Source organism: Tamandua tetradactyla, chromosome 14 (assembly GCF_023851605.1).
Source record: "Tamandua tetradactyla isolate mTamTet1 chromosome 14, mTamTet1.pri, whole genome shotgun sequence".
NCBI classification, from domain to species: Eukaryota; Metazoa; Chordata; class Mammalia; order Pilosa; family Myrmecophagidae; genus Tamandua; species Tamandua tetradactyla.
Window position 1 is genome coordinate 70,769,518 of NC_135340.1, and position 22,611 is coordinate 70,792,128.

Here is a 22,611-nt window from a genome sequence, read left to right on the forward strand (position 1 = left end):
GAACTATACTAATGACTCCGTGGTCTGGACACCTGTTAGTGGAATGCTCTAACTTCCCTTTTTCACTATTTGACTCTTCAAGAAAGACCGACGTGGAATTAATGCAAGAAAGGAGGGTGGGTAGAAGCGGCGAGGAGGCTGCATTTCTTTTAGACTTTAAATTTTAGAAGGAGGTCGCCCTGTGTGATTGAGGATTTGATCACTGATTCCACATGCATCAGTTGGGCTGTGTGACCTGAGGAAACTCAGGGAACCTTTCTGGGTGTCGGGTTTCGGTTCTACAAGAGGCAGTGGGGCCCCTTAAGGTTTCTTCTAGCTCTGACATTCTTTGACGTACTTTTACGAAATTGTTCTCCCCGTTTTGTTGTTAGGCTTTCCAATTATCCTACTAAAGAAAATCTGTAGATGCAGATCTAATCTTCAAACAGGTAAGACGCTAGACTTATTGTAATGCCAGGATCACTGGAAAACACTCGTTAATCATCTGAAGACCTCAAACTAATCAAAAGAGAAGTCTCATCCTTCCAGAGACAAGACCATAGAATTCACACAACCGCACATACAATGTTAGAGGGAAGGTGAAGCCAATGTGTAATCTTAACAGCTACATAACAGACAAGCAGTGGAATTGCCTCTAAAATATAGGATATGGCTGTTCAGGAGCAAGTCTTACCATTTTTCTAATAAAAATTTTGGGGAAATTTCTGTTTAGAAGACTCGGACTAGGATAGGCTGGGGGAAATGTTTCATAGGTGCAAAGGCACATCTGAGGGAAAGCCCCTCCCCACTACAAGATAAGCTCCATGCAGGCAGGAATTTTGTCCAGCTGACTCCTGCATCTTCTGGTACCTAACTGTGCCCGGCACATAGTAAGTTTTCAAAACTTGGGACTACTGAATTGAAGGGGTTTTGGTAAGTATGATAAGGTAAATTGGATCTTTCACTCTACCTCTCAGGGTTGAGGAAAGATGTGAAAACACTTTGAAAATATTAGTCAATAGGAAATGTACAGTTTTTATTATATAATCCTCAGTGCAGAAGAGATTGTGAAAAAAAATAATTGCTAAGAGATTTAGAATTCCTGGTTGCAGTTCCCTAAAGCCAAAAACTCAGAAATTATATGTAAATCAAGATAAATAAATTGACCTCTTCTTGATGATTCATCAGGAAGAAAAAGTCCATCTTACTTAACCATGATTTTTTAGATGAGTTTGCCTTCCAACTCCTGATTACTTGGTTGTTAAATATCAGAATTATCTGGATAGCATTCTAAAATTTCAAGTTCCCAAGCCCTTCTAAATTTACTGAATCAGAACTCTGGAAATTAGGTCTGAAAATCTGCTTGTAATTCAAAAGCAATGAGCAGATTTAGTGACCTACATTTGTAAACCATTTGGTACCCAGCGTTGCCACTCAATGATATAGTGATTAGCAAGGCAATGATCTTTCTCTTTGAGGAGTTCACAGTTTAAGGAAGGTAGTAGAGATTTAAACTGACTTTGACAATATAAAGTGCTAAGTACTGTAATCGACCATCATGTCAATGCAGGAGAGAGTCCCTGTACTCAGTTTAGGAGGCAGATTGCTTGTAATGTTTGAAGAGAGCCTTAAAAAGAATATGTAGGAATTAGCCAAACAGACTGCAAGGGCAAATGGGGTCTTCTAATCAGAGAGAAAAGAACTTCTCAATGAAAAGAGAGGTGAGAAAGCATTTATTTTGAGGGGACCTTAAGTATTTTGGAGTGGCTGGAGCATAAGCTACATCTTAAGAAGTGTCAAGAGTTGATTTTGAGGAAGTAACTGGACCAGATCTGTGAAGGGTAATGCATGCCATATCAAGAATCTTGGATTTTATTCTAAAGGCAATAAGGAAACACTAAAGGGTTTAAGGTGGTGAGTGAGATGATCACATCTTATTTTAGAAAGATCATTCTGGCTAAGAGGTAAAAGGTAGATTGGAGAGGCACAAGGCATTAGAACATGATGTGGAAAATGAGGCAAGAGATCAGTGGGGGCTTCATATTGAGGTGGGATAGAGTATCTACAATTGTGGTTAAAACTGACAACATGGTAATTGTTTGGAGTGAAAAATGAGGAACAAATCAGGAATTTGCTCCCAGGCCTGTATTAGATAACACAGAATACAGGGAAAGAAGGTTTGGTGGTGAGGAGGGATGAGGATGAGCTTAGGTTTGGACACTTGATTCTGAAGTGGGAAGGTCTAGCAGACAGAAATGTGATACAACTCAAGTTTCCTCAGGACATATGCACACCAGACTGTGGAGTATCATTAGCAATTATCACTTAGCTTTTATCAGTATCACTTATGTCAATTAGTTTTTGCTATGTAACAAACCGCCCCAAAACTTCGTAACTTAAAACAACAACCATTTATATGTTCTCGGTTCTGTGGATGAGTAATCAGACTAGAAGGCTTTTCTCAGAAGAATGTAGTGATGGTTCGACAGACTCAGGCATTTGTGGACAACTGGTGGCCAGTGGCCTCACTCACATGTCTAGTGGTTGGCTTCCGTAGCAGGGCATGTGTTACATTCCAGCAGGCTGACCTGGGCTTTCTCATATGGTGATAGTTGCAGGATGTACAAAAGTAGAAAAATACAAGCACTTTTCAAGACTTTGCTTGTATCTCATGGGCCATGGCAATTCATAGGCCAAGCCTAGGGTCATTGTGGAAGTGGATTATCCAAGGGAGGCAGAACAAATTAGGCCCATTACTGCATAAGTCTGTCACACATGTCCTTATTCTTTACAGTCGCGGGAGGAGCAGGAGCATACCTGTGCTCTGAAACAAATGCTCTTCACCCCCTCATGGCCTCTGTCATGTTATTCCACTTCTGCTTATCTTAGACATGTCAGATTCCCATGAAGGTCCATCCATATCCCCCATCACTGTTATTGATACTCAGTACCATGGTTGTCACAGCTACAAACCTTTATGTGAAAGTTGCACCCTGTAGGTCCTCAGTGTGTTGAAGCCTGGCTACAGTCTATGCAGAGGTTGGGAGAGTTTTCCCCCAAAAGGTTTGATTGCTTTTATGATAATAATTGCAACTGTGTTCAGTCTAGCAACCTCTACACATTGGTTAACCATATCCAGGAGCCCTTTGTTGACAAATATGGATAGACTATCAAAAGCTCACAGTGGAAGGGAATCACAACAGCAATCTCTGAGGGATCAGTAAGAATCTAGCACTTGTTAGTGCTGCAGGAGCCTACCAAGAGCATCACACTGGAACAGAAAGGAGAGCTCTTTCCTCTACAATGTCTCTCATCCCCTCTACTGACACAAAGTTTAATATCATACCATGTGGCAAAGGAAAAATATTTAAAGGATCTAGCTCTTTTTTGCAGAGCAGGCAATGAAAGGTAGCTTTGGAGTTGAGAGGCAACACATTGATTTTCAACGCAATGTGTGTATATTTTAGCCTAAAAGCTCCCTAAGTGACCTAATATCAAGAGCACTTCCCATTCTGGAATACGTTCTGTCATAAAATGGTGCCGTGTCCTAAATATAAATTTGTTTTCTATGCTACAAATTATGGAGCAAAGTCTGACTTCAAGATGCTCTTAACCTCATTCTCATTCACCTCTTATATCCCATGTATCATCAGATTACATAAAATTTACCTTCTAAATATTCTCAGATGTATCTATTCTTCACTATCCCTATTGTTACTACCCAAGACCTCCCATGATTATTTGTTTCTTTTCTGGAATAATGCAATAGTCACCAATTTTTTCCCCCATATCCACCCTACCCTCTTTCCAGTCTGTTTTCCACCCTGTAACCAGGGTGCTCTTTTTTTTTTCAAGCTTCCTTCATCTAGACTCCCCCAATGTTAACATCATGTAGAACTATATTACAATATAAAAACCAAGAAATTGACCTTGGTACAATCCATAGAACTTATTCAGATTTTGCCGGTGACATGCACCAAATTGTGTATGTGTGTTTGTGTGTGTGCACATAGCTCCATGCAATTTTATCACATATAGCCTTGAGTAACCAACACCATAATTAAGATGCTTGACCAGAAGCTCTCACCATAAGACTCCCTTGCGACAAGACTCCCTTGTGTTACTCCTTTCTAGACACATTCAGTCCTTTTCCATTTCTAATCCTGGCAGCCACTAACCTGTTCTGCATTTCTATAGTTGTGCTCTTTCACAAATGTCACACAAATGGATTTATGCAGTATTCTGGGTTGAATTGTGTCTCCCAAAAAGATATGTTTTTTCCTCCCTAGCACCTCAGAATGTGATCTGTTTGGAAATAAGGTCTTTACAGATAGAATTAGGCAAGTTTAAATGAAGTCATATGCAGTAAGGTGGGTCATTAATCCAGTAGGACTAGTATCATTATAAGAAGGAGAGAGGAGACACAGACCAACTCTCAGTCTGAAGACAGCCATGGGATGAAGGTAGCAGGAGGCACAGATTGAGTTATGCCACAAGCCAAGGAATGCCAAGGATTGCTGGGCACTGCCAGAAGTTAGGAGAGAGGCATGGAAAAGATTTTTCTCTGCAGACTTCAGAGGGAACATGGCCCATCTGACACCTTGAGTTCAGATTTCTAGCATCCAAAACCATGAGACAAAAACACATACACACACACATAAAACCATAAGACAATAAATTTCTGTGGTTTTAAGCCATCCAGTTTGTGGTACTTTGTTACAGCAGCCCTAGGAAACCAAGCCATGCAGTATGTGTCTTTTCTGAGAAGAGCTTTTTTCTACTCAGCATAATTCTCTGGAGGTTCATCCAAACTGTGTCTACCAGTACTTTGTTCTTGGTTAGCCGTTCACCCATTGAAGGACATTTTGCTAGTTTCTACTTTGGATCTATCACAAATAAAGCTTGTGGCACATTCACATACAAGTTCCTGTGTGAAAATAAGTCTTCATTTCTTTGGAACAAATGCCCATGAGTACAATTGCTGGATCATATGGAAAGTCTATTTTTAGTTTTGAAAGGAACTGCCAAACTATTTTTCAGAGTGCAGAGTGCACTTTTTAAAACACAAGTCTCATCATGTCATTACATAAGACTCTTCAATGATTTTTCATTGCTGTTATAATTAAGGCTAGATTTTTTTTGACATTAACTACAGAGCCTATATAGTATGATTTCTATCTTATTTCTCCAGCCTCTTTCCATATTATGCCCTTCACTTTCTATGCACACTGGCTTTTACAAAATTTCCTTCAATTCATCATTATCCTCCTGCCACAAGGGCTTTGCAAATGCTGTTCCCTCTTCCTTCTCCCTGCTACCAGCCTAATTAACTCAAACTCTACCTTTCATTCTCAAGTATTACCTCTTCAGGAAAGCCTTCCTCTAGTCTAGGTCGGATTCTTTTTGTTTTATGTTCATTTCCTTAAAAACTTATTTCAGTTTGAAATGACATACTCATTTCCATGAATATCTTTTTCTTACATGAGCCCTGCCAAGGACAAGTCACAACCACTTGCTCTGAAGCTGAGAAGCCAGAGGCGACTGTACACGCAGGGTCCCATGGAGCTGCTGGCCAGCACTGCCAGTTGTGAGGATTGTACCCTGATCCAGCCCATACAGCTTCTCCCAACAAGTCCTGTGCTAGATCTTCAGAGCCTTCAGCTCCGAGGTGCCCACCAGTGCCACCTTTAACGGCTGGCAGGAAAGGATCATGCAGAATTATAGCTCCTACATTGACCTGGGACTGGCCTTCCTGTCTAGCTTCTCCTTCAGAGTCAATGTCATCCTCAAGAAGAAAGATTCCCTGTGACTGGGTGACCATGGTGACCACTCAGAAATTGTGGACAGAGATTACAGCTACCTGAAGGAAAAATGTGGGGGCTGGATTTTTCACCATGGCTGCTGGAAAAACTGCTGAAAATGGAGCCTACACATTCACTCCCTGAGAGGGTCATTTTGCCTCTCGGAGTTCTGAGCATCCTCATAAGCGCCATCCTCTCCTGATATTTCTTGGGAGAGGGTCTGAATCTGCTGGGAAATCTGGGTGGTGTGATCTATGTGCTGATAGCAATGTGATGGGGTACATTCCCCTGAAGAAGAGAAGGACCATAGTCATCCAGATGGTTTCCAAGATGATGGTTCATCACATTTACTGTGCTTCTGTTGTTTTCCTTCACCCTTATCTTCGTCATCACCCCATCTTATGAGCAAAGGAATATCATAATTTATATCACCCTCTGCTCTGTGATGGGGACTTTTCCGTGTCTGCATCAAGGGTCTGGATTCACCATTAGCAACATCTTCTAGGGGATGCCAGTTGTGCAACTTTCCCTCCCCCATATCCTGTCCCTCATCCTGGCATCTTTGCTAGCACTCAGGTCAACTTCCTCATTGTGGCACTGGACATCTTCAGGACCTCCCTGGTGTTCTCCATCTACTACGTGTCCTTCACCATAGTGGTGGTTACCTCCTCTATTGTCCTCTCTATGGAGCGGCATAGTATGTGTGCCATGGACATTGCAGGCACCCTCACTGGCTTTGTCACCACCATCCTCAGTGTCTTCATCTTGGACAGCAGCAGGGACAGCTTGCCCCATATGCACAAAAACCCAGACCTGCCTCCTACTACAGAGCCCATTGTCATTAGACTGGAAGATAAGAACATCCTTGTGGACAATATGGAATCTCCAGCACCCCATCATCAAAAGAGAAACCTAAATATTTATAACCCATTCTTTTTGTGTAGGTACTCTCTTTTTTTTCTGTATTTAAGAAAATTAAAACAATTTTATTCACACACCATATAATCCATCCTAAGTGTACAATCAATGGTTCTTGGTATAATCACATAGTTATGCATTCACCACCACAGTCCAATATGAGAATGTTCTCATTTCTTCCAAAAAAATCCCCTATCCTTATATCTCCCTATTGTTGACATTTAGCTTTGGTATAGTGCTTTTATTACAATTAATAAGAGAATATTACAATGTTCCTGTTAACTATAGACCTTAGCTTACATTAGTTGTATTTTTCCCATATACCACCCTATTATTAACATCTTATAATAGTGACGTATGTTTGTTCTAGTTCATGTAAGAACTTATATTTGTACAATTAGCCACTCTCATTCTCAACTCTAGGTTTGGATAAGTTATATGGTCCTAGTTTTTATCCTCTAGCTTTCCTTCCAGTGATATACAAGACACTACCCTTCCTCTTTCAACCATATTCACACTCAGCTTTGTTATTTATACATACAGTACTGTGGTATCATCACACAGTATTGTGCTATCCATTTCCAAACCTTTACAATCAACCTTATTGAACATTCTATTCTCCTTAAGCATCGATTGCCCAATCTCTGCCCTCTTTCTATCTCCTGATAGCCTATGCTTTCTAATTTAACTCCTAGAGTTTGTACATTATAATTAATTCATATTAGTGAAAGCATTCAATATTTGTTCTTTTGTTTTTGGCTTATTTTGCTCAACATAATGTTCTCAGGGTTCATCCATATTGTTGCATGCATCACAACTTCATTCCTTCCTACAGCTGCACAATATTTCCTCATAGGTATATAACACAGTTCACCCACCCACACACCAGTTGATGGACATTTGGGCTGTCTCTATCCACTGGCAATCATGTATAATGCTGCCATAATGTAAATGACTATTTGTGTCTCTGCTTTCAGTTCTTCTGAATATATACCTAGTAATGGGATTGCTGGATCATATGACAATTTTATACTGGCTTCCTAAGGAACCAGATTGCCTTCCAGAGTGGCTTCACCATTCAGTAGTGAATAAGTGTATACCTATTTTTCCATATCCTTTCCAGCACTTGTACTTTTCTTTTTAAACAGTTTTATTCACACACCATACAGTCCATCCGAAGTGTACTCCTGGTATAATCACATAGTTATGCATTCAACACTACAATCAATATGAGAACATTCCCATATAATCCATTCTTTTTTTTTTCAGACATGAATTTTATCTTAAATTATAGTACATTGTGGATATTTGTTGAACATTCCCCACAAAAGTGCCGTTCCTTCCCACCACCCCTTGGCACTTGAGATGGAAGCCCTTTATCTGTCTCACTGCCCTCTTCTTTTTTTTTTTTTTTTTTAATAGCTGCCAAACTGGGGCTTTAACCCAAGACCCAAGGGCTCTTTTATTCATTTTTTTTTTTAACATTTGATCATTTCATTCTACATGTATAATCAGTATTTCACAATATCATCACATAGTTGCATATTCATCATCAACATTTCTTAGAACATTTGCATCAATTCAGAAAAAGAAATAAAATGAAAACAGAAAAAAAAGATTATACATACCATACCCCTTATCCCTCCCTTTCATTGATCACTAGCATTTCAAACTAAATTTATTTTCACATTTGTTCCCCCTATTATTTATTTTTATTTCATATGTTCTAGTTGTCTTGTTGAGAAGGTAGATAAAAGAAGCATCAGACACAAGGTTTTCACAATCACACAGTCACATTGTGAATGCTTTATCATTATTCAGTCATCTTCAAGAGACATGGCTAGGGGAACACAGCTCTACATTTTCAGGCAGTTCCCTCCAGCCTCTCCATTACATCTTGAATAACAAGGTGATATCTACTTAATGCGTAAAAATAACCTCCAGGATAACCTCTCAACTCTGGAATCTCTCAGCCATTGACACTTTGTCTCATTTCACTCTTCCCCCTTTTGGTCAAGAAGGTTTTCTCATTCCCTTGATGCTGAGTCTCAGCTCATTCTAGAGTTTTTCTCAATCCCTTGATGCTGAGTCTCAGCTCATTCTAGGATTTCTGTCCCATGTTGCCAGGAAGGTCCACACCCCTGGGAGTCATGTCCCACATAGACAGGGGGAGGGTGGTGAGACTGCTCATCATGTTGGCTGGAGAGAGAGAGGCCACATCTGAGCAACAAAAGAGGCTCTCTTGGAGGTGACTCTTAGGCCTAAATTTTAAGAAGACTTGACCTATCCTTTGTGGGGTTAAGTTTCATATGAACAAACCCCAAGACTGGGGGCTCAGCCTATAGCTTTGGTTGTCCACACTGCTTGTGAGAATATCAAGAATTCAACTTGGGGAAGTCGAATTTTCCCCCTTTCTCACCATTCCCTGAAGGGGACTTTACTGCCCTCTTCTTAATTCATGACAACTTTTAAAGCACAAAAGCAGTTACAATGAGTAAATGTCTACACAGTCATATATCCTTGAATTCCATCTCACCAGCCTATTATCCAAGTCAGAGACTACTATTACCAAATTACCAGCAGAACCAGATGTAATCTGGGGCACTTAAGGCCAGTATTAGACATAATTTATAAAGTGTTTTAAAGGTCCTCTCTTCATCAAATGCATCATCAAAAGGAAGCCTCTTACTTGGGCAGAAATGTAGCTATACTGCGTATTTTATTTTAGGCATGTGGGCAATGCTGTGACTAGTTGTAATGTGCCAAATATTCCTCTTTCTAGGTTCTGAGACTTAGTGTGAAGGTATATGCTACTGAGTCCTTGAATGCAGATGACTGCTACCAATCTAAACTGAAGGGGGAACTGGCCCTCAATCCTTATCCTCCAGAGATCGTAGCAGATGGTGTCAAGTCCAGCATTGGCTTAAACACCTGGACTATTATAAGGGACCTCGTGATGATGTCTTCACTGTCACAGAAGATCAAATAAAGGTGAGGCTCTAACAGGAAATAACAAAAGAAGGAAGCAACTTTTTAGGCAAAATAAATTTCTCTTGTTATGAGTAGCATTATGGACTTGACTAGATGACTTCATGACATGTGGGTGGTACCCTACCTGTAGTAAAACAACTCTTTCAACAGTAGAAGCAGAGATGGAATAAAAGAAAAGCTCAGCCCTTTGTTGGCAAACACCCATACAAAGCAACAACGAAAAAAATCAGAATGGGCACATACCCTTATCTGGCCTTTACAATGAAATGAATAAGCCCTTTTCCCTTCTCCCAGTTCATTATTACTTCCTTCTGTCCAACCGCGTGCAACCCAGCTGGTGTGAAGAGGATGAAACTACTCATTGAAACTATACTGGTATTGGAGTGGCTGTTGTGCTGTCTTAACGTTTTCAGTTTCCCCAAAAGTGAAGAACATTTGTATTGTGCTCAGTGGTGGAAATGTAGACCTAACCTCCCTAACTTGGGTGAAACAATCCTATATCAATCTGTTTCTGTTTAATTTATGCCAGTGGAGAAGATGGGGTTTAATGTCTCTAGACAATTGAAAATTTTGTTTCCTGGCCACTGTCAACTTTCTATCATTCCCTCTTAAAAAGTTTTCAAAATCCTAATTGAGAGTTGCTGTTATATAGTAAGATTTCATAGTCTGTTGGACTGAGTAGCAATAGAAGAATATCCTTATCTAACTGAGACCCCTTGCCAAGGTCAAAAAGAGTCTTTTATAAAAGGGATGACAGACCTATAGGCTGAAGTAGAAAACACAAACTTACCTTATCACAACCTATGGGTTGCTGACCCTACAGTGCTAACTAGCAACAATAAGAAAGAGTCCTTGGAATGCATTACTCCATGTCCACCTCAGAAATTGTTGAAGAAATTTCACTTTTCCCCCAAGGTACTGGTTCTGGAACATAGGATCATAAGTCCGTTTGGGGAAAACTCTTTTATAGAGGTTCATTAGAACTGTGTCCTGAGATTTTAACTTCCCGTCAAAATCACGCTTCATATGGCCAAGATTACTCAAAGGCTCCCTGATGTATCCCCTATAGCCCCACTTGGTTCTCAGTTCCACTGGTTTAAACCCCAGCACATCCTCTCTGTTGAAGAACATGTACCACACTACTGCCATCTTAGTAAAAATTTTGAAGGGATGACCACTCAGAACAACCCTCTTGATGATCATTCTGTCCAGATCCACTGACAACAGATGGCCTGTAGCAATGATGTTGTGCATTTATTGCTGTTCTTTTTGAAAAACAGCACAGATGCAGGAGGAAAAGTGATTGGAGCATACAACTGTTACCACCAGAGCCACATCAGCAGTCAGGAATCTCTGAAATTTATGCTTATGGGCTACAGTGTGCTGAGAGAATAAAGGTGAGACTCAGAAGCACCTGAACCTACAGCGGAAGATTAGCTTCTCTTTGGCTTTCACAGGTTCATTGTTGCCAGGGTGTAGGCTCACACCATATTAAATACTGACATCTTCTGTTCATGAGGTAGTAAGGAAAATGCAATCAAGGGTGCCCCCACCCCCACCCCGAAGTACTCAATCACTGAGGCAGAGACTTCAGAGACATGAACTGTGACAAAGCAGCCAAACTCAGCTCCTTCAACTTCTTTTTCCTCGATCTCTTTAAAGACGCATTTCCTAGTTTTAGTAAAGTTCTGAAGCTAAAAGATCTGAGCATAATCTTGAGGAAGGTTTTCCTTGGGCTTCCATGGAGATGTCTGGAAGCTCTTCAGGCCTCTGTATTTCTGAAATCGAATTCTAGCAGCCTCATCTTGAGGGGTTTCCACTTCATCTGGAAACATCTCTTTCAGTTGTTCTTGTTTGTATTTCTCTAACAATTTTCCTCAGCCTCTTCATCCACCTTCTCATCATACAGATCATTACGCTCAGACCCTCCTATAGTGATAGCTTCCCATTCCTCCTCTTTTTCCTCTTCACTACTCTCATCCAGAGAGTGTTCTTCCATAAAATTCTCATTTTCTGTATCGTCGTAATCATCTCCTTCCCCACCACTTTCAGCATCCTCATCTAAAATCCATTCAGCTTGATAACTGGATGTTCCTTTGGGGACCTTCTTTACCACCTTGGAATTTTCCTTCAAGTCTTTTGTCTCACTCAGCTCCGCCTCACTAGGCCAGGTTTGCTCCCTCTCCAATGGATCTGGGATAGCCTCTGATTGCAAAGATTCCTGTTTCTCAGGGTCTGCTTTCATTAGGACCTTAAGGTCTTCTTCCATATCGGCTACAGCATCAGTAGCACCAATCTCCATTGCCAGGCCTGAATCCTTTCGGGATTTAATCACTCTAGGATTTAAAGGAAAAAGCACCTATCTGTTTCATATGGAAATCACCATGTCCAATGATATGCAGCAAGCTATTTACATTTGGGGTCTGCTCAAGAACGTAGCCTGAGACTTTCAATGCATCTACCAAGCCATTCTCTCACTAGGCATAAAGTCTGCAGTGTGAGCAAACAGGTAGGCCTGCTGATCCTTGAAAGGCAAGATGTCATTCCTTTTGGCTAGCCAACTGCCTGAGCAGCATCCCTGCCTCCTTTTGAGTGTCTAACAGGAGGAGTTTGTCATCAGGAAAATACTTCACTGTTTTACTTAGCTTCTTTCTGGCATCTATTTGTTTCTTCAGTGGGAGAACAGAACCCCCTTGGACAGCTAGTGTATATATGGGAAGGCCCTGAGCAAAGAGGCAGGAAAGGCAGTACTCCCCAGTGCTGTCCCAGCCTTCTAGTGAATCGAGGAGGAACAGGATGGTATCAGCAACTTTAGCCATGTCTAACACAATAGCAGATCCCTTGGCTTTGCAGATGTGAAAAACACCTATGTTTCAACAGGGGCATAGCGGCATAAAGCTATGGGTGCTTCCCCATTCACTTAAGTGTATTACCCCTGTGTCCCTATCCTGAAGCAGGCGAAAGGCTTCTGGCAGGGAAATCCTGTTATGCAGGGGCACCACAAGTACATGATGGGAAAGGCCATCCTTGGTGCTCAAATGCCTCTTCTCTGCTAGAATGGCCTCCTTCTGCTTCTGGAGCTGGAGCTGGCTTGTGTGAAGCTCTACTCTGCTGAGCTCTTTTCTGACTTTGCTTAGAGTTTTTAATGCTAGATGGCCTTTGCCATCCTGCTGAGCAGATTCCTGTCCCCGCCCAATACCATCCACCTTTATGAGCTTTATTCTGCTGCTTGAGCAGCCTGGAGCAGTGTGCCCCTATGCTGCCACTCATGTACAACCCCATTTAATCCATCCTTAAAGCTTGAAACACCTGTGTGAGAGGGTGAGGCCTATGGTACAGCCTGACATAAATTTCAGAATCACCTGGTTATTTTCAGCACAACTGCATTGCCTATTACCAGTGGGTTCTCTTCCTTTGAGACTTCAATTTATACCTTGTTACTGTTTCCAAGAGAAAAATCCCAACCCAATGAGTGGTGGTGGCCAAATTTTCTAGAAATGGGGCCTCAGTGATCAAATATACTGGTTTACATAGGTGCCAGCAAGTTCCCTGGACCTTCCCTCCCACTCGGTGCCATCTGTGGTTACATATGTCATTGGGAAGAAGACAGATATGACCACTGAATGTAGCAGAGGCCAAGACTTCCCTGAGATATTGGTCACCAGGAAATCTTTAGCACCAATTCTCCTCCTGAGATTAAATCACCTTTCTTAGCCTGAGAATGTACTAGCTCATTCCCTGCAAACTCCAGCCCGGGGACCAGCATCCTTGCTTCCATTGCTCCATCCCCACCCCAACCCCCTCTGACTCTCTAGATATGTTGATGAGTCAGTTGCTGAGACATTCAGACAATGATATCAGGTCTTAAAACAAAACAACAAAAGATGCTTAACAGCCATCTTTTTGGTACAGCTCTTCTGACCATACCCAGTGTTTTGCCTTACCCTGGAAAGAGAACAGTAGCTACTCTTCTCTTAACCTGGTTGTTGAGTTAGTATTTGGAAGAACACACTTTCTTTTTCTTCAAGGAGTAAACTGAGGTGAGGAGAAGAGTTAGGAGCAAAGTCAGGATTTGGCAAAAGTAGCCAGAGGCTCTCTGGAAACCAGAGGCTAACTTTTGTATTTACTCTAGCGCCCAGCCAAGAACCTCAGTCTCAGAAGGGCTCTGGGGTGATTTCTGACCTGCTGCCTCAGAGGCTTGGCCAGTAGAGTCAGCTGTCAGCCTCAGTGACCAAGTAGGGGCACAGGCTTGGAATGGAGTGCATTCTGGCTGTTGATCAGATTGCCAACAAGCCCCCAAGTATCCCGTCAAACTGCCCACACTGGGAGGCAGGGTTTTGTGACTGCTCCCCGCCCACCTGCTGGTGGGGATGGCCTTTGATCCTCTCATGTCTGGCTGGAGGCATACAAAAAAGCAAGAGCATCTGGGAAGAGATATTATCTCTTCCCTTCCTGCCTCCTTTCTAGTGGCGATGGTGCAGAGAACATTGGAAAGGGCAGTCAGGAAGCCAGTATATTTGTAAAGAGGGAAGATTTGGTCCTCAGCTCTCAAGTTAGTGCAGAGCCTCCCATGTATATCTCCATTCCTGTGCCCTGTGTTTATGTCCCATTCCCTAAGCTTAGTCATACTCTTGCTGACCTTGGAGCTCCCAAGGCTCAGCTGAGTAGCAGGCAGCCTCCCCACACCTTCAGCCTCAAACCCCCAGTTTTAAATGTGGATTTCTTGTAACTAAGATCAATGTAACACACTGAATCTTGAGAATGGAAGGAACCTGAGGGCCCTAAAAGCATGTTCTGCAGGATGAAGAATAAAGACTTTGGAGTGTGTTTACTCAAGAAAAAAGAAAGTTCATGGCTGCAACATCCTATTTTAAGTGACATACCTCTGGTGAGGCACCTGTCTTTGATCTTGTCCCTAAGGCATAAGTCACATACTTCCTATGTACAGCTAATTATGGCAAAGTGGGCTTTTTCTTTCTTTCTTTCTTTTTTTTGTACAGCAATGGGAAGAGAGACAGATTTTTTCAGGATATAAATACTGCCAACATAGGCAGCTGCAACACTGTGGGTGCCTGAGAGATTTTATAGGAACATGTGGGAATGAGCAAGATGTGAGCATATTTGTGAATGAAACACAGCAAGGCAGGACTACCTAGGAACCATGACAAGTCTTGGTGCTAAAACAACAAACTGTAAATATGGAACAATTGGCATTTTATGAAATCTCTTTTAAAAGACAGAATATGTGCCAATTTTAAGCCTTTTTTGGTTTGTATGTGTGTTAGAAGGGAAAGAGGAAGCAAGATCCTGACAATTTAGTGAAGCAGTGTTCCTCTCAATCCCCAATTTTTCTGCATTAATTTTTAATGGAGATATAATCTACATACCATAAAATACACCATTTTAAAGTACAATTCAGTGTTTTTTACTTTATTCACACAGTTGTGCAATATACACCACTATCTAATTCCAGCACATTTTCATCACCTCTAAAGAAACCCTTTACCTCTACCCTGTTCCCTCTTTACCCCATCCCCTGGCACCCAGCAATCTGCCTCCTGTCTTTGCAGATTTGTCTACTATGAATATTTCATATAAATGAAACTGTGTAATATGTGTCCTTTTGTGTGTGTGACTTCTTTCACTTAGTATAAGGTTTTCAAAGTTTATCCATGTTGTATATGTATTAGTATTTGTTTTTATGGCTGAATAAAATTCCTTTGCATGAATATACCAGTATATTCACTTAGCAAATTTTGAAATATTTTCAAACTTACAGAAGAGGTTCAAGAATAATAAAAAGTACTCTCATACATCCTTCACCCAGATAAGCAAATGAGGCAGAATGTTAACAATTGGTTTATTTGCTTTCTCTCTTTTTTCTCTGACTACACATCATATGCACATTATTATTATTACTATTGCTAATGTTATATTTTTCTGAACGATTATGCCTCTTTACCTCGAAACACTTCAGTTTCTATTTCCTAAGAACAATATAATCTCTTAGATAGTCACAGAACAATTGTCAAATTAAGGAAATTTAACACTGATAAAATACTGTTATCTAATATACACTCTATATCTAAATTTCACCAGTGGTCATATTAATGTCCTTTCGAGAAATTTTTATTCCTCATCAAGGATCCACATTACATTTATTTAGCTGTCATGTCTCTTTAGTCTTCCGTAAGATGGACCAGGCTAAGTCTTTCCTTGTCTTTCGTGATGTGGATCTTCTTAGAGCACAGGCCAGTTTTTGTAGAATGAATCTCGGTTTGGATTTATCTGATGTTTTATCAGGATTACATGCAGGTTGGTGCATTTTAATAGCCAGGAATATGATGTCAGTGGGATTGTGTACTTCTCAGTGCATCTCATCAAGAGGCATTCTTCGTTTTATTATGGATAATGTTAACTTTGATGACTTGATTAAGATAATGTCCACAAGGTTTCTCCACTATAAAGTTATCATCACAGTAAAGTTAATAAGTACTCTCTGAGAATTACTTTAAGACTATGCAAACATTCTATTCCTCGTCAAACTTTCATCCATTAAGTTTTGCATCCATTGATGATTCTTTTTTCTTATTAGAGAAGTTGTAAATTTACAGAGCAATCATTCATAAAATACAAGATTCCCATACACCACCCCACCAACAACAAACTGTACGGGTGTGAAACATTCGTTACAATTGATGATACCACATTTTTATAGTTGTACTATTATTTAAAATCCATGGTTTAACTTAGGGTTTACTGTGTAGTATAATTCCATAGAATTAAAAAAAAATTCTTTTGTTACCATATATACAACCTAACATTTCCCCTTTTAATCGTGTTCAGATACCTATTTCAGTGCTGTGCTACCATCATCACAATCCATTACCAAAAGATTTCCATCATTCCAATAGGAACCTTATATATTTTAAGTCTTAACTTTCCATTTCCTATCCATATCCTGTACCCTGGTAACCTATATTCTAGATTCTGGCTCATGAGCTTGCTTATCTAATTGTTTCAAATCAGTGAGATCATATAATATTCATCCTTTTATGTCTGGTTTATTTCACTCAGGTTGAACTTAAGGTTCAACCATGTGCACGTATCAGGACTTCATTCCTTTTTTTTTTACATGGGCAGGCACTGGGAATCGAACCCAGGTCCTCGGGCATGGTAGGCAAGCACTCTTACCTGCTGAGCCACCGTGGCCCACCCAGGACTTCATTCCTTTTAACAGTTGAATAATATTCCATTGTATGTATATACCACATTTTATTTATCCATTCATTGGTTGAAGGACACTTGGGTTACCTCCATCTTTTGGCAATTATGAATAATGTTACTAAGAACATCAGTATGTAAACTTCTGTTTGAGTCCCTGCTTTCAATGCTTTTGTATATGTACCTACTAGTAGAATTGCCGGGTCATGTGATATATCTATCTTTAACTTTCTTAGGAACCACAAAACTGCCTTCTACAGCGGCTGCCCCATTTTATATTGCTGCCAGCAATGAATGAGTGCTGCTATTTCTCCACATCTTCTCCAACTCTTATTTTCCATTGTTTAAGTAGTAGCCATTCTAATGCATGTGAAATAATATCTTATTGTGGTTTTGATTTGCATTCATAGCTTATGATGTTGAGCATCTATTCATGAGCTTTCTGGCAATTAGTATATCTTCTCTGGAGACCTATCCAAGTCTTTTGCCCATTTTTTAATTGGGTTGTTTGCCTTTTGTTGTTTAATTGAAGGATTTCTTTATATATACTGGATATTAAATCATTATCAGATCTGTGGTTTCTAAATATTGTCTCTCATTATATAGGTTGTGGTTTTACTTTCATGATAAAGTCCTTTGAGGAACAAACATTTTAAAATTTGATGAGGTGCCATTTATCTTTTTTTCTTTTTTGTTCCTTTGTTGCTTTGGGTATATAGTCCAAGAATCCATTGCCTAACACAGGTCCTGGAGATGCTTCTAGGAGTTTGATAGTTCTACCTCTTATATTGAGCTCTTTAATCATTTTGAGTTGATTTTTGTATATGGTGTGAAGTATGAGTCCTCCCTCTTTTTTTTGCAAATGGAGATCCAGTTTTCCCAGCACCATTTGTTGAAGATACTATCCTTTCCCAACTGAGTGGTCTTTGCCACTTTGTCAAAAATCAGTTGACCATACATCATAGGATTGAGAAAACGTTCTTGACCAAAATGGGAAAGAGAGAAGTGAGACAAAGTAAGGTTTCAGTGGCTGAGAGAGTCAGAGGTTATCCTGGAGGTTATTCTTCTGCATTTTATAGATATTTCTTTTTATTTTTACTGTATTAGAATAGGTAGAAGGAAATACCTAAAACTGTTGAATTGTATTCCAGTAGCCTTGATTCATGAAGATAGTTGTATAACTATATAGCTTTTACAATGTGACTGTTTGACTGTGAAAACCTTGTGGCTGATGCTCCCTTCATCCAGGGTATGGACAGATGAGTATAAAAATAAGGAAAAATAAATAGATAAATAATAGAGGAGGTAAGTGGTAAAAAAAAAAATGGGTAGATTGCAATACTAGTGGTCATTGAGAGGGAAGAGTAATGGGTATGGGATGTATGGGGTTTTCCTTGTTTCTTTTTATTTCTTTTTTCAGAGTGATGCAAATGTTCTAAAAATGATCATGGTGATGAATACACGACTATGTGATAATATTGTGAACCACGATTATATACCATGTATGGACTATATGTGTGTGAAGATTTCTCCATAAAAATATGTAAAAACAAAACAAACAAAAAAATCAGTTGGCCATAAATGTGAGGGCTAATTTCTGAGCTCTCAATTCTTTTCCGCTGCTCTATATATTTCTTCTTGTGCCAGTCCTAAGCTATTTTGATTATTGTGGCTTTGTAATAAGTTTTAAGATTGGGAAGTGTGAGTCCTCCAATTTCATTTTTCTTTTTCAAAATGGTTTTAACAATTTGGGGCCCCTTATCTTTCCATGTAAATTTGATGATTAGCTTTTCTATTTTTGCTAAGAAGTTTGTTGGAATTTTCACTGGGATTGCATTGACTCTATAAACTGCTTTGGGTAGATGATATTAACATCTTAAGATATTCTGTCTTCTAACCTAAGATCATGGGATATTATTCCATTTATTTAGGTCTTCTCTGATTTCTTTGAGCAATGTTTTGTAGTTTTCTGTGAAGCAGTCCTTTACATCCTTAGTTAGATTTATTCCTAGATATTTTATTCTTTTAGTTGCTATTGTGAATGGGGTATTTTTGTTGATTTCCTGTTCTCATTGTTTATTGCTCATGGAAACCCTACTAGGTTTTGGATGTTGATCTTATGCCCTGCTATTTTGCTGAATTCATTTATTAGCTCTAGGAGTTTGTTGTGAAATTTTCAGGATTTTCTGTATATAGGATCATATTATCTGCAAATAGGGAAAGTTTTACTTCTTTCTTTCCATTTTGGATGCCTTTTAAACACATTTGGGTTTTTTTGTTTGTTTATTTTGTTTTGTTTTGTTTCCATGTGCAGGAACCGGGAATCGAACCTGGGTCTCTGGCATGACAGGCGAGAATTCTGCTACTAAGCCACTGTTGCACTGCCCCCAATTTGGATGCCTTCTATTTATTTTTCTTGCCTAGTTGCTTTGGCAAGAACTTCCAGTACAATGTTGAATAAGAGTATTGAATAAGTGTTGAATAAGTTGCTTGTCATGTTGGCTGAGAGAGAGGCCACATCTGAGCAACAAAAGAGGTTCTCTGGGGTGGCTCTTAGGCCTAATTTTAAGTAGGCTTAGCCTATCCTTTGTGAGGATAAGTTTCATATGAACAAACCCCAAGAGTTGAGGCCTATTGCTTTGGTTGTCCTCACTGCTCATGAGAGTGTCAGGAATTCTCCACATGGGGAAGTTGAATTTTCCCCCTTTCTCACCATTGCCTGAAAGGGACTTTGCAAATACTTTTTTATTCACTGTTCAAATCACTCTGGGATCTTCTATGTAATCTTAAATCAATATGTGTAGTTTGTGTTTCTAAGAATTTGTCAATTTCATCTAGGCTATCTAATTTATTGGCATATAGTTGTTCATAGTATCCTCTTATACTCCTTTTTATTTCTGTGGGGTCAGTAGTAATGTCTCCCTTTTCATTTCTGATTTTCCTTATTTGTATCCTCTCTCTTCTTTTGACAATCTAGCTAAAGGTTTGTTGACTTTGTGTCTTTTCAAAGAACCAACTTTTGGTTTACTTGATTCTCTCTCGTGCTCTTTTTTCTTATTTAATTTATCTCTGGTCTAATCTTTGTGATCTCCATCCTTCTGCTGTTTGGCTTTAGTTTGCTCTTCTTTTTCTAGTTCTTCCTGTTTTAGTTTAGGTCTCTAGTCTTTCTTCTTTTTTTTATTAATTAAAAAAATTAACAACAAACAAACAAAACAATAAGATATCACTCCATTCTAAATATATAATCAGTAATTCTTAATATCATCACATAGTTGCATATTCATCATTTCTTAGAACATTTGCATCGATTTAGAAAAAGAAATAAAAACACAACAAAAAAAGAAATAAAGCGATAATGGAGAAAAAAAGTTATACATACCATACCCCTTACCCATCACTTTCATTTACCAATAGCATTTCAAACTAAATTTATTCTAACATATGTTCCCCCTGTTATTTATTTTTATTCCATATGTTCTACTCTTTTTTTTTGTACAACAATACATCTTTTATTTAAAAAACATTTTTCATGACATGTTGTTTATGGCATAACTTTTTAAAACAAATCAATATTTTAAACAGCTCAGTTTTCTCTTCTTTTTCTGACACACTACCTGTCAAATATACATAAACAAAAACTCTTTAGAGTCCTCAATTTTAAGAATATAAACAGGATTCTGAGATCAGAAGTTTGAGATTATGTTAAAAATTTTATCAATTTAACAGGTATTCTAATAAATGTAAATCACCTATTGCAGACTACAGTGTTTGCAAAGTATTTTCTGCACCTGAGCACATAATTTTGTTCAAAATATGTTTTTGGGCTTCATCTCTCCCAAGAGATTCAGGTTTGTTAATTTGGAATAGGGCAAAAGAATCTGCAGGGCTTTTTTTTCTTTGTTTGTTTGTTTTAACTTTTTTTATTAAAAAAAAATAAACAAAAAAAACATTTAGCTATCATTCCATTCTACATATATAATCAGTAATTCTTAATATCATCACATAGTTGCATATTCATCATTTCTTAGTACATTTGTATCGATTTAGAAAAAGAAGTAAAAAGACAACAGAAAAAGAAATAAAATGATAATAGAGAGAAAAAACTATACGTACCATACCCCTTACCCCTCACTTTCATTTACCGCTATTTCAAACTGAATTTATTTTAACATTTGTTCCCCCTATTATTTATTTTTATTCCATATGTTCTACTCTTCTGTTGATATAGTAGCTAAAAGGAGCATCAGACATAAGGTTTTCACATTCACAGAGTCTCATTGTGAAAGCTATATCATTGTTCAATCATCATCAAGAAACATGGCTACTGGAACACAGCTCTACTTTATCAGGCAGTTCCCTCCAGCCTCTCCACTACATCTTGAACAACAAGGTGATATCTACTTAATGGGTAAGAATAACCTCCAGGATAACCTCTCGACTCTGTTTGTAATCTCTCAGCCATTGACACTTAGTCTCATTTCACTCTTCCCCCTTTTGGTCGAGAAGGTTCTCTCAATCCCTTGATGTTAATTCTCAGCTCATTCTAGGGTTTTTCTCAGTCCCTTGATGCTGAGTCTCAGCTCATTCCAAGATCTCTGTCCCACATTGCCAGGAAGGTCCACACCCCCGGGAATCATGTCCCACACAGAGAGGGGGAGGGTGGTGAGACTGCTCGTCATATTGGCTGGAGAGAGATAGGCCAAATCTGAGCAACAAAAGAGGCTCTCTTGGGGATGACTCTTACGCCTAAATTTTAAGTAGACTTGACCTATCCTTTGTGGGGTTAAGTTTCATGTGAACAAACCCCAAGACTGGGGGCTCAGCCTGTAGTTTCGGTTGTCCACACTGCTTGTGAGAATATCAAGATTCGAATTGGGAAAGTTGAATTTCTCCCCGCTCTCACCATTCCCGCAGGGGGCTTGCAAATACTTCTCCAATCACTGATCAAATCACTCTGGGATTCATGGGGGCATCACTCTGGACAAACCAACAAAATCTCATGTCCTACCTGAGATTCCAAGTACTTATGACGTTCAATCAAACTATCTACATGAGTTATATTAGGAAATGCTCTAGTAAAATATAAATTTTGTAACAAATAAACATTTTTTGCTTTAGTCTCACACATAAGGTGACATTTTAAAGTATTAATTACCATCCATTTTCAACACCCTGCAATAATGACACTCCTTTATTCTTCCTCATGAAAAAACATTTTTAAAATTTGTACATTGTACATTTCACTATTGTTATACACTCTAGGCATTCCTAGATTATACATCTCAGTCTTTAACATATATCTTTCTTTCTGATTTCATTTATGTCCCCAGCCCTCCTCCCTCTATCATTCTCACATGCAGCTTCATTCAGTGTTTTAACATAATTATATTACAGTTAGGTAGTATTGTGCTGTCCATTTCTGAGTTTTTCTATCCAGTCCTGTTGCACAGTCTGTATCCCTTCAGCTCCAATTACCCAATACCTTACCCTATTTCTAACTCCTAATGGTCTCTGTTACCAACGACATATTACAAGTTTATTCACGAATGTCAGTTCATATCACTGAGACCATACAGTATTTGTCCTTTAGTTTTTGGCTAGTCTCACTCAGCATAATGTTCTCAAGGTCCATCCATGTTGTTACATACTTCAAAAGTTTATTCTGTCTTAAAGCTGCATAATATTCCATCGTATGTAT

The 22,611-nt window shown here is 39.2% G+C and overlaps 2 pseudogenes; one reads left to right on the forward strand and one right to left on the reverse strand.

Moving 5' to 3' along the window:
* Positions 1 to 5,538: 5,538 nt before the first annotated feature.
* On the forward strand, positions 5,539 to 6,768 carry LOC143655167 (magnesium transporter NIPA4 pseudogene; annotated as a pseudogene).
* Positions 6,769 to 10,551: 3,783 nt separating this feature from the next.
* Positions 10,552 to 12,959, reverse strand: LOC143655466 (pre-rRNA-processing protein TSR1 homolog pseudogene; annotated as a pseudogene).
* Positions 12,960 to 22,611: the final 9,652 nt, after the last annotated feature.